This window comes from Salvelinus fontinalis, chromosome 22, assembly GCF_029448725.1.
Source record: "Salvelinus fontinalis isolate EN_2023a chromosome 22, ASM2944872v1, whole genome shotgun sequence".
NCBI lineage: Eukaryota > Metazoa > Chordata > Actinopteri > Salmoniformes > Salmonidae > Salvelinus > Salvelinus fontinalis.
Genome location: NC_074686.1, coordinates 37,365,299 through 37,384,457, shown reverse-complemented (window position 1 = coordinate 37,384,457; position 19,159 = coordinate 37,365,299). Strand labels below are relative to the sequence as shown.

At 44.2% G+C, this 19,159-nt stretch overlaps 1 pseudogene; it reads right to left on the bottom strand.

Annotated features, from left to right (window-relative positions):
* LOC129820350 (alpha-tubulin N-acetyltransferase 1-like) overlaps positions 1 to 18,714 on the bottom strand; it is a 43,785-nt pseudogene extending 25,071 nt beyond the window's left edge.
* Between the last annotated feature and the right edge of the window lie 445 nt (positions 18,715 to 19,159).

Below are 19,159 nucleotides of genomic sequence, written 5' to 3'. Positions count from 1 at the left end.
ATGACAACCCAATGGCACCCCTATGGCAACCCAATGGCAACCCAATGGCACCCCTATGGCAACCCTATGGCAGGCCTATGGCAACCCTATGGCAGGCCAATGGCAACCATATGGCAACCCAATGGCAGGCCTATGGCAACCCAATGGCAGGCCTATGGCAACCCTATGGCAGGCCTATGGCAACCCTATGGCACCCCTATGGCAACCCTATGGCAGGCCTATGGCAACCCTATGGCAGCCCTATGGCAACCCAATGGCACCCCTATGGCACCCCTATGGCAACCCTATGGCAGGCCTATGGCAACCCTATGGCAGCCCTATGGCAGCCCTATGGCAACCCTATGGCAACCCTATGGCAGCCCTATGGCAACCCTATGGCAGGCCTATGGCAACCCTATGGCAGGCCTATGGCAACCCTGTGGCAGCCCTACGACAGGCCTATGGCAACCCAATGGCAGGCCTATGGCAGGCCTATGGCAACCCTATGGCAGGCCTATGGCAACCCAATGGCAGCCCAATGGCAGGCCTATGGCAGCCCAATGGCAGGCCTATGGCAACCCAATGGCAACTCTATGGCAACCCAATGGCAACCCTATGGCAGGCCTGGGTACAACGTGAGAGGACCTAAACATGCCGTGTAACCTTCATACAAGCAAACACTGCAACGTACTGCACATTCACTATACGTAGATGTCATGTGACCCTGAGAAAACACATTCACTATACGTAGATGTCATGTGATCCTGAGAAAACACATTCACTACACGTAGATGTCATGTGACCCTGAGAAAACACATTCACTATACGTAGACGTCACATGACCCTGAAAAAACACATTCACTATACGTAGATGTCACATGATCCTGAGAAAACACATTCACTATACGTAGATGTCACATGACCCTGAGAAAACACATTCACTATACGTAGATGTCACATGACCCTGAGAAAACACATTCACTATACGTAGATGTCACGTGACCCTGAGAAAACACATTCACTATACGTAGATGTCACGTGACCCTGAGAAAACACATTCACTATACGTAGATGTCACATGACCCTGAGAAAACACATTCCCTATACGTAGATGTCACATGACCCTGAGAAAACACATTCACTATACGTAGATGTCACATGACCCTGAGAAAACACATTCACTATACGTAGATGTCACATGACCCTGAGAAAACACATTCACTATACGTAGATGTCACATGATCCTGAGAAAACACATTCACTATATGTAGATGTCATGTGATCCTGAGAAAACACATTCACTATACGTAGATGTCATATGACCCTGAGAAAGGGTCATATGACTGCTTGGATATTTAATTTAAAGACCCTTGCTCCCTTCGGTCTTAACGTGGACTTTGATCTGAAGCCATTCTTGTGATTGTTGTGATTGTTGTGACTTTGCCATTGTGGTTGTTTGTAGGCTTGTGTGGTCTTTAGTGAGTCTATGATCGTATGTTATCCATTTGTATTTATTGTATGTTGCTCTTTCTATGCCATTTTAATATTTGAGAAATTAACCAATGATATTAGGCCACTCTTGGCCATGATTACAGACACCTGTGTGTCTTTTTTTGACAGTATATAAACGAGTCATCCCGCAGTGTTTGTGATTATACCCTGAAGACAGCTTGCCTGTCGAAACGTTGGTAAATTAAATATTTTTGCATCTGAGCTCCTAGTGTGCGGCTCTCCTTTATTTTCAAGAGCCATCTATACAAACATATCTCTACTTGTCTCATACAGTGGCTTGCAAAAGTATTCACCCCATTTGGCATTTTTTCTATTTTGTTGCCTTACAACCTGGAATTAAAATTGATTTTGGGGGGGGTTGTATCATTTGATTTACACAACATTCCTACCACTTTGAAGAAACAAACAAGAAATAAGACAAAAAAACTGAAAACTTGAGCGTGCATAACTATTCCCCCCCCCCCACCTTTCCAAAGTCAAACTCAATACTTTGTAGAGACACCTTTTGCAGCAATAACAGCTACAACTCTCTTGGGGTATGTCTCTAAAAGCTTGGCACATGTAGCCACTGGGATTTTTGCCCATTCTTCAAGGCAAAACTGCTCCAGCTCCTTCAAGTTGGATGGGTTCCGCTGGTGTACAGCTATCTTTAAGTCATACCACAGATTCTCAATTGGATTGAGTTCTGGGCTTTGACTAGGCCATTCCAAGACATTTAAATGTTTCCCCTTAAACCACTCGAGTGTTGCTTTAGCAGTATGCTTAGGGTCATTGTCCTGCTGGAAGGTGAACCTCCGTCCCAGTCTCAAATCTCTTGAAGACTGAAACAGGTTTCCAAGTGTTTCCCTGTATTTAGCGCCATCCATCATTCCTTCAATTCTGGCCAGTTTCCCAGTCCCTGCCAATGAAAAACATCCCCACAGCATGATGCTGCCACCACCATGCTTCACTGTGGAGATGATGTTCTTGGGGTGATAAGAGGTGTTGGGTTTGAGCCAGACATAGCGTTTTCCTTGATGGGCAAAAAGCTAAATGTTTGTCTCATTTAACCGGAGTACCTTCTTCCATATGTTTGGGGAGTCTCCCACGTGCTTTTTTGGCGAACACCAAACGTGTTTGCATATTTTTTTATTAAGCAATGGCCTTTTTCTGGCCACTCTTCCGTGAAGCCCAACTCTGTGGAGTGTACAGCTTAAAGTGATCCTATGGACAGATACTCCAATCTCCACTGTGGAGCTTTTGTGGGGTTTTGCAAAGCTTAGCGTACTAAAATAACTATAAACTAGAAGGATTTTGCATTAATTAAAGTTTAAACTACTGATTCATGTAGGCCTGACATTTGTCTTTGTTCTCAGGAGTAACAGTTCTCATAGCCTAACCATGAGGCCACAGCCTGAAATATGTGTGTGTATGCAACAATGTACAAGGCCTAAGATATGAACAATAATGTGTGTGTGTGTGTGTGTGGCAAGAAGGGCTCTGTTCTGTGTGACCGAAACTAAGCTAATCTTAGAGAGGCACAGGAGGGGTGTAGAGGGAGGGGGGTGAATCAGGAGACTGCTGACTATGGTGTACAATAGACAATAACAGGTAAACTATACACACGAAGAACATCTGTGAGGTTATGAGTTATGCACTATAACCCAATACTATAACACATGTGATTGAATATTAGCAACTGTTGGCCTGGGAGCCTGGGTGTCTGTGTGTGTGTGCTGGAAGTAACAGTTAGCCTCAGATAAGTGTGCTGGGAAGCTGTAGTTAGCCTTGAGCGAGAACAGTGTGCTTTTGTATACAGGTGCAAATAGCTCAGACAATGTTGCAGAGCTGCCTGACCTCAGTCTCTGGGGTGAGGGAGCGTAATCTACACAGCAACAGCGCCGGGACACCAAAATGCGCTAAGGGTCTGGGACTAGCTTAAGCACCAACAGCAGCGATAGGCCAGTAAGTTTAAACCATGCTGAGCCTCTACTCTACCAGGCCTGTTCAGAAACAGAAACTATCTCTGTTGGAGTATAAAAGGGAAAGGGAGTGGGGTGTTGGTCAGTTCTCTGTTGAAGTATAAAAGGGAAAGGGAGTGGGGTGTTGGCCACTTCTCTGTCTTATCCTGCGTGATGATACATTGAACCCGTATATACGGAAATTGCATTTGCCATTTATTAACTTTTGAATTAAACAATTATTTTAACCAAGTTCAGGTGTGCTATTGTTCCTATCTCAGTTGAACCTTCGCAGCCTTAACACTTTGCAGCTCCTTCAGGGTTATCTTTGGTCTCTTTGTTGCCTCTCTGATTAATGCCCTCCTTGCCTGGTCCGTGAGTTTTGGTGGGTGGTCCTCTCTTGTCAGGTTTGCTGTGGTGCCATATTCTTTCCATTTTTTAATTATGGATTTAATGGTGCTCTGTGGGATGTTCAAAGTTTCTGATATCTTTTTATAACCCAACCCTGATCTGTACTTCTCCACAACTTTGTCCCTGACCTGTTTGGAAAGCTCCTTGGTCTTCATGGTGCCGCTTGCTTGGTGGCGTCCCTTGCTTAGTGGTGCCCCTTGCTTGGTGGTGTTGCAGACTCTGGGGCCTTTCAGAACAGGTGTACAGTTGAAGACGGAAGTTTACATACATTTAGGTTGGAGTCATTAAAACTTGTTTTTCAACCACTCCACAAATGTCTTGATAACAAACTATAGTTTTGGCAAGTCGGTTAGGACATCTACTTTGTGCATGACACAAGTAATTTTTCCAACAATTGTTTACAAACAGATTATTTCACTTATAATTCACTGTATCACAATTCCAGTGGGTCAGAAGTTTACATACATTAAGTTGACTGTGCCTTTAAACAGCTTGGTAAATTCCAGAAAATTATGTCATGGCTTTAGAAGCTTCTGATTGGCTAATTGACATAATTTGAGTCAATTGGAGGTGTACCTTTTTTATTTATTTTTTATTTCACCTTTATTTAACCAGGTAGGCTAGTTGAGAACAAGTTCTCATTTGCAACTGCGACCTGGCCAAGATAAAGCATAGCAGTGTGAACAGACAACAACACAGAGTTACACATGGAGTAAACAATAGACAAGTCAATAACATGGTAGAAAAAAGAGAATCTATATACAATACCCTCATACCTGTGCATGTATTTCAAGGCCTACCTTCAAACTCAGTGCCTCTTTGCTTGACATCATGAGAAAATCAAAAGAAATAAGCCAAGACCTCAGAAAAAAAATAGTAGACCTCCACAAGTCTAGTTCATCCTTGGGAGCAAACACCTGAAGGTACCACTTTCATCTGTACAAACAATAGTAAGCCAGTTTAAACACCATGGGACCACGCAGCCGTCATACCACTCAGGAAGGAGACGTGTTCTGTCTCCTAGAAATGAAAGTGCAAATCAATCCCAGAACAACAGCAAAAGAGCTTATGAAGATGCTGGAGGAAACAGGTACAAATGTATCTGTATCCACAGTAAAACGAGTCCTACATCGACATAACCTGAAAGGCCGCTCAGCAAGGAAGAAGCCACTGCTACAAAATCACCATAAAAAAGCCAGACTATGGTTTGCAACTGCACATGGGGACAAAGATTGTACTTTTTGGAGAAATGTCCTCTGGTCTGATGAAACAAAAATATAACTGTTTGGCCATAATGACCATTGTTATGTTTGGAGGCAAAAGGGGGAGCCTTGCAAGCCGAAGAACACCATCCCAACCGTGTAGCACGGGAGTGGCAGCATCATGTTGTGGGGGTGCTTTGCTGCAGAAGAGACTGGTGCACTTCACAAAATAGATGGCATCATGAAGCAGGACAATTATGTGGATATATTGAAGCAACATCTCAAGAATCGGTCAGGAAGTTAAAGCTCTTCCAAATGGACAGTGAGGCATGGGGCTAACTGTCTCTACTATTATTCTGACATTTCACATTCTTAAAATAAAGTGGTGATCCTAACTGGCCTAAGACAGGGAATTTTTACTAGGATTAAATGTCAGGAATTGTTCAAAGCTGAGTTTAAATGTATTTGGCTAAGGCGTACGTAAACCTCTGACTTCAACTATATATATACTGAGATCATGTGACAGATCATGTGACACTTAGATTGCACACAGGTGGACTTTATTTGACTAATTATGTGACTTCTGAAGTCAATTGGTTGCACCAGATCTTATTTAGGGGCTTCATAGCAAAGGGGGTGAATACATATGCACGCACCACTTTTGTGTTTTTATTTTATAGAATTTTTTGAATCAAGTTTTATTTATTTTTTCACTTCACCAATTTGGACTATTTTGTGTATGTCCATTATATGAAATCCAAATAAACATCCATTTAAATTACAGGTTGTAATGCAACAAAATAGGAAAAATGCCAAGGGGGTGAATACTTTTGCAAGGCACTGTATGTGTGTATGTGGCTCTGGTAGTGGGTGGGACTACAAACAGGTCTATTACTATCAGTGGTGTGGGGAAGGCAGCCAGGGACATTGTTAGGGGCAGTGTATCTATCTGATCTCAGGGTAACCATAGCAGCCTGGTACCTGGGAGACTAGCTCCAGTATATGATCATATATCTACAGTATATCTGTCAGATACATTGTGTCATATAATGGACCCAGCTGGGAGAGAAGCAGGGTAGTGATACAGAAAAGCAAAGCAAACAAACACAGACACAGACAGGAGAGAGAGAGAGAGAGAGAGAGAGAGAGAGAGAGAGAGAGAGAAAGAAAGAGAGAGAGAGAGAGAGAAAGGAGAGACCGAGATCCCTTTGTTGATGTCAGGGCCCCTGTTTCTCCTCCTCTTTCTCTTTCTCTCTCTCAGAGACAGAGAGAGACAGAGACAGAGAGAGAAAGAGAGAGAGAGAGAGAGAACGAGGAAGAGGGCCCTGACATCAATGAAGGGATAGAGCAGCTAAACGAGAAAGAAAGCGGAGAGTGGATGCGAGGAAAGAGGAAGAGTAACAGAGACAGAGAGTTTCTTACAAAAAGCCGTACGTTCTCTGATCCGGCAGAGGAGAGGGAGGCCAGCCTGGGAAAGTTTGGTGAAACAAAAGCCGGCGGAATAATGTAATAAGAACAAGTCAACTCTGAAGTAGTGCACTTCACAGAACAGCACTTTCCAGGGTTAGTGACTCTCCAAAAATGTCCAATATACTGGAGGGTGCAAATGGGGAAATTGGGATCATTTTTTTGTAGCCTACTTTTGTTCATTTAACAAAAACATTTTTTTTACAATGTATTACTTCAGAAAAGCAGCACTGTAGCTCGTCTCATACTACTACTACTATCTCATACTACTACTAATACTACTATCTCATACTACTATCTCATACTAGAGCGTACAGACAGACATGCTTCTGGAGACTGAACACAGTGTACGACATGTCTGCTACACGCAAGTCTCGGCAATGGGCCTCCACAGACAGTTTTATCACAACTAAGATGGCCGCTACAGATTTGGGTTTTAGTACGACACCGTTGAGTGGTTTAACACATGCGTTGACAGGATGCCGTAACATCTAGCTTATCTAAATAAAAATATAAAAAACTGTTGCAAACATTAGAGTGTGTCTGTTTTTAGCAAGGATACAGAGAGACAGCCCAGTCTGTATTAGGCGTGACACAAGCAGACATCTGTGAGGGTGTGGACGCCCACGCTAAGCACAAACCCTGTTTCTATTACCAGTCACCACACCACCACAGGCAGGAAGTCAACACTGACTACACCAGAGTACTGCTGTTATTTTGGATGAGTAGTGTTGCGCAACTGGATGCGTCCCGACTGACACTCTAGTCCCAACTTAGTGTACTACTGTTAACCAGGACTCATAGGGCTCTGATCAACAGTAGTGAACCACATTAGGGGAAAGGGAGCCATTTGGGACGCAAGCCAGTTGCACAACACTACTCATCCAAAATAACACAGAATGAATGAAGACATAGCCTGGCGCAGACATGGAATATTACCTGATCTGTTGGTGAAGAAACCAGCAAACACCACAAAGTTATTGACCTAGAGGAGAGGAGACAAGTGGACAGGGAAGGGAGAGAGAAGGGGAGAGGGGAGAGAGAAGAGGAGGGGAGACAAGTGGACAGGGAAAGGGAGAGAGAAGGGGAGAGGGGAGAGAGAAGAGGGGAGACAAGTGGACAGGGAAGGGAGAGAGAGAGAGAAGAGGGGAGACAAGTGGACAGGGAAGGGAGAGAGAGAAGAGGAGAGGAGACAAGTGAACAGGGAATGGGAGAGAAGGGGAGAGGGAAGAGGAGAGGAGACAAGTGAACAGGGAATGGGAGAGCGAGAAGAGGAGAGGAGACAAGTGAACGGGGAAGGGAGAGAGAAGGGGAGAGGGGAGAGGAGAGGAGACAAGTGGACAGGGAATGGGAGAGAGAGAAGAGGAGAGGAGACAAGTGAACAGGGAATGGGAGAGAGAAGGGGAGAGGGAAGAGAGAAGGGGAGAGGAGACAAGTGGACAGGGAATGGGAGAGCGAGAAGAGGAGAGGAGACAAGTGAACGGGGAAGGGAGAGAGAAGGGGAGAGGGGAGAGAGAAGGGGAGAGGAGACAAGTGGACAGGGAAAGGGAGAGAGAAGGGGAGAGGGGAGAGAGAAGAGGAGGGGAGACAAGTGGACAGGGAAAGGGAGAGAGAAGGGGAGAGGGGGGAGAGAAGGGAGAGGAGACAAGTGGACAGGGAAAGGGAGAGAGAAGCCGAGAGGGGAGAGAGAAGAGGAGGGGAGACAAGTGGACAGGGAAAGGGAGAGAGAAGGGGAGAGGGGAGAGAGAAGGGGAGAGGAGACAAGTGGACAGGGAATGGGAGAGAGAGAAGAGGAGACAAGTGAACAGGGAAGGGAGAGAGAAGGGGAGAGGGGAGAGAGAAGAGGAGGGGAGACAAGTGGACAGGGAGAGAGAGGGGAGAGAGAAGGGGAGAGGAGACAAGTGGACAGGGAAGGGGAGAGGGGAGAGAGAAGGGGAGAGGAGACAAGTGGACAGGGAAGGGGAGAGGGGAGAGAGAAGGGGAGAGGAGACAAGTGGACAGGGAAAGGGAGAGAGAAGGGGAGAGGGGAGAGGGGAGAGAGAAGAGGAGGGGAGACAAGTGGACAGTGAAAGGGAGAGAGAAGGGGAGAGGGGAGAGAGAAGGGAGAGGGGAGACAAGTGGACAGGGAAGGGAGAGAGAAGGGGAGAGGAAGAGAGAAGAGGAGGGGAGACAAGTGAACAGGGAAGGGAGAGAGAGAGAAGGGGAGAGGGGAGAGAGAAAGGAGAGGGGAGACAAGTGGATAAGGAAAGGGAGAGAGAGAGAAGGGGAGGGGAGACAAGTGGACAGGGAAGGGAGAGAGAAGGGGAGAGGAAGAGAGAAGAGGAGGGGAGACAAGTGAACAGGGAAGGGAGAGAGAGAGAAGGGGAGAGGGGAGAGAGAAGAGGAGAGGAGACAAGTGAATAGGGAAGGGAGAGAGGAGGGGAGACAAGTGGACAGGGAAAGGGAGAGAGAAGGGGAGAGGGGAGAGAGAAGAGGAGGGGAGACAAGTGGACAGGGAAAGGGAGAGAGGAGGGGAGACAAGTGGACAGGGAAAGGGAGAGAGAAGGGGAGAGGGGAGAGAGAAGAGGAGGGGAGACAAGTGGACAGGGAAAGGGAGAGAGGAGGGGAGACAAGTGGACAGTGAAAGGGAGAGAGAAGGGGAGAGGGGAGACAAGTGGACAGGGAAGGGGAGAGGGGAGAGAGAAGGGGAGAGGAGACAAGTGGACAGGGAAAGGGAGAGAGAAGGGGAGAGGGGAGACAAGTGGACAGGGAAAGGGAGAGAGAGAGAGAGAAGGGGAGAGGGGAGACAAGTGGACATGGAAAGGGAGAGAGAAGGGGAGAGGGGAGACAAGTGGACAAGGAAAGGGAGAGAGAGAGAGAGAAGGGGAGGGGAGACAAGTGGACAGGGAAGGGAGAGAGAGGAGGGGAGAGAGAGGAAACTGAAAAACATATTAATAATGAATAATCCGCCCCAGGTAGATGATAGATGACCGCGCCCATGATAATGACATCCAGGTCATGTAGCTAGTCTGTTTACCAGAATCATTAACCGTAGGGCCTAGCCTCTCTTAAGTATTTTCTATATTTAGCCAATACCCCCCCTCTTCACCTCCTGTCTTATCTCAATCTGAAACAGTTAGTATCTATTTGCATTATCTTAGGCTGTACTGTCAGGCCTGTATAATAATTTACCAGAGTGAAGATACAGCGTTGAGGAATACAAAGCACTGGTGGCACAATCACAGGAGAGACATCAAATCATACCTGAGGTACACTGTTCTTCAGACAGTAATGCTTCTCCAGAAAAGAGAGGAACTTAGGGGAGGGCCTGTCGTAAGCCATCAGCACTGGATCCACCTTTTTGTTCTGAACATGGAGGGGAAGAGATGGAGGTAAAACATAGCAATTACGACACGTCTCAACAAGCAAACAGACATTTGAAGAACAGCCTCTTGGCAACACCCTGTAATTTCTAACAATGTCATTTCTATTCCAACGACTCTACCGTCAGCCACCGTCACATTTCAGTCCGTGCGTTCTACTTTTCATAGCCTGGTCAAAAATCAAGAATATGGTACTCAACAATGGTGAGAGTTGAGGTGTATTCATTAGTGCAAACCGTAACAAAACGTTTCGCTAAAAATGTTTGTTTTGCAATGAAAAGGAGAGTTTCTTATAGGACAAATTCAGGTAGGTCCATTCCCGTTTCGTCCCGTTTGCTTCCCTTTGGTTCCTAGTGAATACACCCCAGCTGTAACCAGGCTATAGTGGTCATTCCTTCTGTCCAGGGTTGGTGTCAATTCTAATTGAAGTCACTCAATTCAGGAAGTGATTTGAATTTTAAAAATCTAAATACACTGAACAAAGAAATAAACGCAACATGTAAAGTGGGGAGGCAGGTAGCCTAGTGGTTAGAGCGTTGGACTAGTAACCGGAAGGTTGCAAGATCAAATCCCCGAGCTGACAAGGTAAAAATCTGTCGTTCTGCCCCTGAACAAGGCAGTTGTTCCCCGGCAGGCAGGCTGTCATTGAAAATAAGAATTTGTTCTTAACTGACTTGCCTAGTTAAATAAAAGGTTAAAAAAAAAAAATAATAATTAAAGTGATGAGCTGAAATAAAAGATCTGAGAAATTTTCCATACGCACAAAAAGCTTATTTCTCTCAAACTTTGTGCACAAATTTGTTTATATCCCTGTTAGTGAGCCTTTGTCCTCTGCCAATATAATCCATCCACCTGACAGGTGTTGCATATCAAGAAGCTGATTAAACAGCATGATCATTACACAGGTGCACCTTGTGCTGATGACAATAAAAAGTAACTTTAAAATGTGCAGTTTTGTTACACAACACAATGCCACGTCTCAAGTTGAGGGAGCGTGCAATTGGCATGCGAACTGCAGGAATGTCCACCAGAGCTGTTGCCAGAGAATTGAATGTACATTTTTCTACCATAAGCCGCCTCCAACGTCATTTTAGAGAATTTGGCAGTAGGTCCAACCGGCCTACCGCAGACCATGTGAATGGCGTTGTGTGGGCGAGCGGTTTGCTGATGTCAACGTTGTGAACAGAGTGCCCCATGGTGGCGGTGGGGTTATGGTATGGGCAGGCATAAGCTACAGACAACGAACACAATTGCATTTTATCGATGGCAATTTGAATGCACAGAGATACCGTGACGAGATCCTGAGGCCCATCGTTGTGCCATTCATCCACCGCCATCACCTCATGTTTCAGCATGATAATGCACGGCCCCATGTCGAAAGGATCTGAACACAATTCCTGGAAGCTGAAAATGTCCCAGTTCTTCCAAGGCCTGCATACTCACCAGACATGTCACCCATTGAGCATGTTTGGGATGCTCTGGATCGACATGTACGACAGCATGTTCCAGTTCCCACCAATATCCAGCAACTTCACACAGCCATTGAAGAGGAGTGGGACTACATTCCAGACCACAATCTACAGCCTGATCAACTCTATCCGAAGGAAATGTGTCACGCTGCATGAGACAAATAGTGGTCACACTAGATACCGACTGGTTTTCTGATCAACGCCTCTACATTCTGTGACCAACAGATACATATCTGTATTCTCAGTCACGTGAAATCGCTAGATTTGGGTAAACCCTAGCCCTGCATCTGTCCCAGGTAAACCCCAGCCCTGCATCTGTCCCAGGTAAACCCCAACCCTGCATCTGTCCCAGGTAAACCCCAACCCTGCATCTGTCCCAGGTAAACCCCAGCCCTGCATCTGTCCCAGGTAAACCCCAGCCCTGCATCTGTCCCAGGTAAACCCCAACCCTGCATCTGTCCCAGGTAAACCCCAGCCCTGCATCTGTCCCAGGTAAACCCCAGCCCTGCATCTGTCCCAGGTAAACCCCAGCCCTGCATCTGTCCCAGGTAAACCCCAGCCCTGCATCTGTCCCAGGTAAACCCCAGCCCTGCATCTGTCCCAGGTAAACCCCAGCCCTGCATCTGTCCCAGGTAAACCCTAGCCCTGCATCTGTCCCAGGTAAACTCTAACCCTGCATCTGTCCCAGGTAAACCCCAGCCCTGCATCTGTCCCAGGTAAACTCCAACCCTGCATCTGTCCCAGGTAAACCCTAGCCCTGCATCTGTCCCAGGTAAACTCCAACCCTGCATCTGTCCCAGGTAAACCCCAGCCCTGCATCTGTCCCAGGTAAACCCTAGCCCTGCATCTGTCCCAGGTAAACTCCAACCCTGCATCTGACCCAGGTAAACCCCAACCCTGAATCCGACCCAGGTAAACCCCAACCCTGAATCCGACCCAGGTAAACTCCAACCCTGCATCCATCCCAGGTAAAGGCTTGGTCTCACCTGCAGCATGAAGCTAAACAGCTCCAGTCCGTAGCCGTGCCTCTGAAGGTGCTCTGTCACAAAGAAATCCAGAACACACAGAGGCTCCGTCTCAACATGCGCCCCTCGCTGGTCCTAGGGAGACATTACAATACATTCAAGTCAATTCTCAATTGAATTTAATTCAACTTGATTAATCCCCTCAGGAGCAATTACGAGTAATCAAAGTGAGGGAAACTAGTACATTTGAATAGGGCTGGCACAATTCCCGTATAAGCATGTAACCTAGGTTATGGATGAGCATCATCGTGAAAATAATATAACTGCCATAACCGTTTAAAAATAAATAAGAATGCAACAGCACATAGAAATAGAATGAATAGAACAGGCTTGGAACCTCTAACCCTGGTAATATGACTGGTAAATAGAATGAATAGAACAGGCTTGGAACCTCTAACCCTGGTAATATGACTGGTAAATAGAATGAATAGAACAGGCTTGGAACCTGTAACCCTGGTAATATGACTGGTAAATAGAATGAATAGAACAGGCTTGGAACCTGTAACCCTGGTAATGTGACTGGTAAATAGAACAGGCTTGGAACCTGTAACCCTGGTAATATGACTGGTAAATAGAACAGGCTTGGAACCTCTAACCCTGGTAATATGACTGGTAAATAGAACAGGCTTGGAACCTCTAACCCTGGTAATATGACTGGTAAATAGAATGAATAGAACAGGCTTGGAACCTGTAACCCTGGTAATATGACTGGTAAATAGAATGAATAGAACAGGCTTGGAACCTGTAACCCTGGTAATATGACTGGTGAATAGAATGAATAGAACAGGCTTGGAACCTGTAACCCTGGTAATGTGACTGGTGAATAGAATGAATAGAACAGGCTTGGAACCTGTAACCCTGGTAATATGACTGGTAAATAGAACAGGCTTGGAACCTCTAACCCTGGTAATATGACTGGTAAATAGAACAGGCTTGGAACCTCTAACCCTGGTAATATGACTGGTAAATAGAATGAATAGAACAGGCTTGGAACCTGTAACCCTGGTAATATGACTGGTAAATAGAATGAATAGAACAGGCTTGGAACCTGTAACCCTGGTAATATGACTGGTAAATAGAATGAATAGAACAGGCTTGGAACCTGTAACCCTGGTAATATGACTGGTAAATAGAATGAATAGAACAGGCTTGGAACCTCTAACCCTGGTAATATGACTGGTAAATAAAACAGGCTTGGAACCTGTAACCCTGGTAATATGACTGGTAAATAGAACAGGCTTGGAACCTCTAACCCTGGTAATATGACTGGTAAATAGAATGAATAGAACAGGCTTGGAACCTCTAACCCTGGTAATATGACTGGTAAATAGAATGAATAGAACAGGCTTGGAACCTGTAACCCTGGTAATATGACTGGTAAATAGAACAGGCTTGGAACCTGTAACCCTGGTAATATGACTGGTGAATAGAATGAATAGAACAGGCTTGGAACCTGTAACCCTGGTAATATGACTGGTGAATAGAATGAATAGAACAGGCTTGGAACCTGTAACCCTGGTAATGTGACTGGTAAATAGAATGAATAGAACAGGCTTGGAACCTGTAACCCTGGTAATATGACTGGTAAATAGAACAGGCTTGGAACCTGTAACCCTGGTAATATGACTGGTAAATAGAACAGGCTTGGAACCTGTAACCCTGGTAATATGACTGGTAAATAGAATGAATAGAACAGGCTTGGAACCTGTAACCCTGGTAATATGACTGGTAAATAGAATGAATAGAACAGGCTTGGAACCTCTAACCCTGGTAATATGACTGGTAAATAGAATGAATAGAACAGGCTTGGAACCTGTAACCCTGGTAATATGACTGGTAAATAGAATGAATAGAACAGGCTTGGAACCTCTAACCCTGGTAATATGACTGGTAATTAGAATGAATAGAACAGGCTTGGAACCTGTAACCCTGGTAATATGACTGGTAAATAGAATGAATAGAACAGGCTTGGAACCTCTAACCCTGGTAATATGACTGGTAATTAGAATGAATAGAACAGGCTTGGAACCTCTAACCCTGGTAATATGACTGGTAAATAGAACAGGCTTGGAACCTCTAACCCTGGTAATATGACTGGTAAATAGAATGAATAGAACAGGCTTGGAACCTGTAACCCTGGTAATATGACTGGTAAATAGAATGAATAGAACAGGCTTGGAACCTCTAACCCTGGTAATATGACTGGTAAATAGAACAGGCTTGGAACCTCTAACCCTGGTAATATGACTGGTAAATAGAATGAATAGAACAGGCTTGGAACCTGTAACCCTGGTAATATGACTGGTAAATAGAATGAATAGAACAGGCTTGGAACCTCTAACCCTGGTAATATGACTGGTAAATAGAACAGGCTTGGAACCTGTAACCCTGGTAATATGACTGGTAAATAGAATGAATAGAACAGGCTTGGAACCTGTAACCCTGGTAATATGACTGGTAAATAGAATGAATAGAACAGGCTTGGAACCTGTAACCCTGGTAATATGACTGGTAAATAGAATGAATAGAACAGGCTTGGAACCTCTAACCCTGGTAATATGACTGGTAATTAGAATGAATAGAACAGGCTTGGAACCTGTAACCCTGGTAATATGACTGGTAAATAGAATGAATAGAACAGGCTTGGAACCTGTAACCCTGGTAATATGACTGGTAAATAGAACAGGCTTGGAACCTCTAACCCTGGTAATATGACTGGTAAATAGAATGAATAGAACAGGCTTGGAACCTGTAACCCTGGTAATATGACTGGTAAATAGAATGAATAGAACAGGCTTGGAACCTCTAACCCTGGTAATATGACTGGTAAATAGAACAGGCTTGGAACCTCTAACCCTGGTAATATGACTGGTAAATAGAATGAATAGAACAGGCTTGGAACCTGTAACCCTGGTAATATGACTGGTAAATAGAATGAATAGAACAGGCTTGGAACCTGTAACCCTGGTAATATGACTGGTAAATAGAATGAATAGAACAGGTTTGGAACCTCTAACCCTGGTAATATGACTGGTAAATAGAATGAATAGAAAAGGCTTGGAACCTGTAATCCTGGTAATATGACTGGTGAATAGAATGAATAGAACAGGCTTGGAACCTCTAACCCTGGTAATATGACTGGTAAATAGAATGAATAGAACAGGCTTGGAACCTCTAACCCTGGTAATATGACTGGTAATTAGAACAGGCTTGGAACCTCTAACCCTGGTAATATGACTGGTAAATAGAACAGGCTTGGAACCTCTAACCCTGGTAATATGACTGGTAATTAGAACAGGCTTGGAACCTCTAACCTTGGTAATATGACTGGTAAATAGAATGAATAGAACAGGCTTGGAACCTGTAACCCTGGTAATATGACTGGTAAATAGAATGAATAGAACAGGCTTGGAACCTGTAACCCTGGTAATATGACTGGTAAATAGAATGAATAGAACAGGCTTGGAACCTGTAACCCTGGTAATATGACTGGTAAATAGAACAGGCTTGGAACCTGTAACCCTGGTAATATGACTGGTAAATAGAATGAATAGAACAGGCTTGGAACCTGTAACCCTGGTAATATGACTGGTAAATAGAATGAATAGAACAGGCTTGGAACCTGTAACCCTGGTAATATGACTGGTAAATAGAATGAATAGAACAGGCTTGGAACCTGTAACCCTGGTAATATGACTGGTAAATAGAATGAATAGAACAGGTTTGGAACCTCTAACCCTGGTAATATGACTGGTAAATAGAATGAATAGAAAAGGCTTGGAACCTGTAATCCTGGTAATATGACTGGTGAATAGAATGAATAGAACAGGCTTGGAACCTCTAACCCTGGTAATATGACTGGTAATTAGAACAGGCTTGGGACCTCTAACCCTGGTAATATGACTGGTAATTAGAACAGGCTTGGAACCTCTAACCCTGGTAACATGACTGGTAAACTTTTACTACTGAAATGTTGCAGAGGGAACACACTTTTGCATTAATAGGAACAAACTTTCGCATATGTTGCATCAAATACATGGTGGGAAAACACAAGTAAAGAAAGTGGGACTCACAAGCAGAAATAACTTCTTATAGCCAACCTTCAGAAACCCCACTGCAAGTCCCCTTCCTCTGTGTGTATGTGTGGGAGAAAGAGAGAGAGAGAGGGGAGCGAGACATTCAAGCTGCTACATTGGAAGCAAGAGGAGGGTTGAAATCACAAAATGATTTGTTTTCCCATTTGAGTGAATTCCACTGAGAGAAACCAGAACTAGTAAAGTGTTGCTTTCCGCACCAAACCGTTTCTTAACTTGTCAATCCACTAACACTGTGCCTCCTTTGTGACCTCACAACTCATTACAGCAACAAGAAAGAAAGAAAGAAAGAAAGAAAGAAAGAAAGAAAGAAAGAAAGAAAGAAAGAAAGAAAGAAAGAAAGAAAGAAAGAAAGAAAGAAAGAAAGAAAGAAAGAAAGATATGACAGTAGTGGAAATGTCAAGGTGGCCTTGAAAAGCTTTTGCTACTCTATGATAATGAACAAACATTCATTCTTGAAGAGGTTTGATGTGCATGCATGTTCTTGTGTCTCATTCTGTTTTATATGCTGGTCAAAATGTCCTCAATAGTAGAGGATTATATGTTCTAATCTGTGATGGGGAGTGAGGAGTTAAGAGGCTTTTCCCATTCTAGTAATACTATTTCTATGTTCTAGAAAAAAGGATAGAAAACAGGAGCTGTGCGTGCATGTTCTATGATGATTAGTTAGGTAGGTAGTTAGTTAGTTAGGTAGTTAGGTAGGTAGTTAGGTGGGTGGGTAGGTAGGTAGGTAGGTAGGTAGGTAGGTAGGTAGGTAGGTAGGTAGGTAGGTAGGTAGGTAGGTAGGTAGGTAGCGGTACCCATTGCTTTCAGCAGGTAGAGATGGTGCTTGTTGGTCTGCAGCTTTGATGCACTCGTGATTGGGGCTGTCAAGTATTGGGCCTGAGGAAAGACAATAGAATGAAACTAGGGCCTACGACAACACAAATATAGGCTATAGCACGCACGCACACCTTGGCTGAGGCTCTTCCAAGTTCATCAATTACTGCTGCAATTAGAGATTGAGGATCTGACCTACATAAAGAATAAAATAACAAAATTTAAAAAATTAAAAAGAGGATAAAAGGTGAAGAGAGGAGATGGGAGGTTTGATTCATGTCACACTAACAGCAAAATATCTATTGATCTTGTGTGTATTTTAGGCCTATTCGTGTATTGATCTAATGTGTTAGCCTAGTGTTTCAAACTTCTCAGTGATCTTCTATCCAAAATAGTCGACACTTAAGAATATAATGTAGGTTACATATAGACTTTTCTTTCTGTCAGCTTTAAATAAGAACTGTCGCTTTGCATTTTTGCAAACCCGAGGAAGCGATTGAATGATTGTCAATACACAGAAGTCATGCACAACTACGTTTGGCAGAAGCTCTCCGCAATCATGTTGTAAACGGACATCACATGTAACCAGAGATCGTAAATTTAACTTCGAACACATCCGATTTGCATATCATCGGTGGATGTTCCAAATTAAAAGCTGTTCTGGCTGCAGAAAACGAATAGAATAACGTTACCTCCCCAGCGATTTTGTAACTGCAATTAGGTTTTGATCCAAAACTGTAATCCTTTCAGGGAAAATGTGGTTAACATCAACAGTGGTTTCCATATTCCTTAAAAGTCGGCTCTCGTAGTATAAAATCAGTGCTCCCGCATGTGTGATTTATTGCTCGCTAACGTGCAGCTAGGCTAGCCAGCTAGGGATTTCTGCAAAACAATAGCACTGTTAGCAAAGTTAGCTAGTAACCTCGTCTCTCGAGATATAACAACATTGGCCACTGATTTGACAGTCACTTAACTATGTTATCAATGAGCAACAGTAACTAGCTACAGTATCAAAAGGTCCGGCCATGTAGTGGTAATATTGTATCAATACTATCTTTGTGGAGTTGTCACTCCCCGGTAACACAATACCATTATACAACAACAAAAACACGGACCTTTATGAAAGCGTAGCCTACCAAACTTTCAATTTTATAAAAACTCAATTAAATAAAACAGTGACATAAAATAAAAACTTTAAATGCCAATATTGCACATTTTATCAGTGCGTGTAAAACAGCCACGGTGAGCCTGAAGTATAATCTGTGCATTTATACATCGCCCTACGGTGAACGTGTCCGGGCTCTCGCTGGACATTTCGATTTGGTTGCTAGGAAAGCCAAGGAGGCTCATGAACGCGCCAAGGAGGCTCATGGACGCGCCAAGGAGGCTCATGAACGCGCCAAGGAGGCTCATGAACGCGCCAAGGTGGCTCATGAACGCGCCCAGAGCCCTTTAATACGCGCAACCTGTCCTCTATCTCTGTCGTCAGTGATCTCTGCAAGAAAGAAGACTGCTATTATTCTAATCAAATCAAATCAAAGTTCATTTGTGACGTGCGCCGAATACAACAGGTGTAGACCTTACAGTGAAATGCTTACTTAAAGGCTCAAACCAATAATGCAAAAAAGGTATTAGGTGAAGAAAAGAAATAAAGAAATAAAACAACCGTAAAAAAGACAGGCTAATACAGTAGCGAGGCTATAAAAGTAGCAAGGCTATATACAGACACCGGTTAGTCAGGCTGATTGAGGTAGTATGTACATGTAGATATGGTTAAAGTGACTATGCATATATGATGAACAGAGAGTAGCAGTAGCGTAAAAGAGGGGTTGGCTGGTGGTCGGTGGGACACAATGCAGAGAGCCCGGTTAGCCAATGT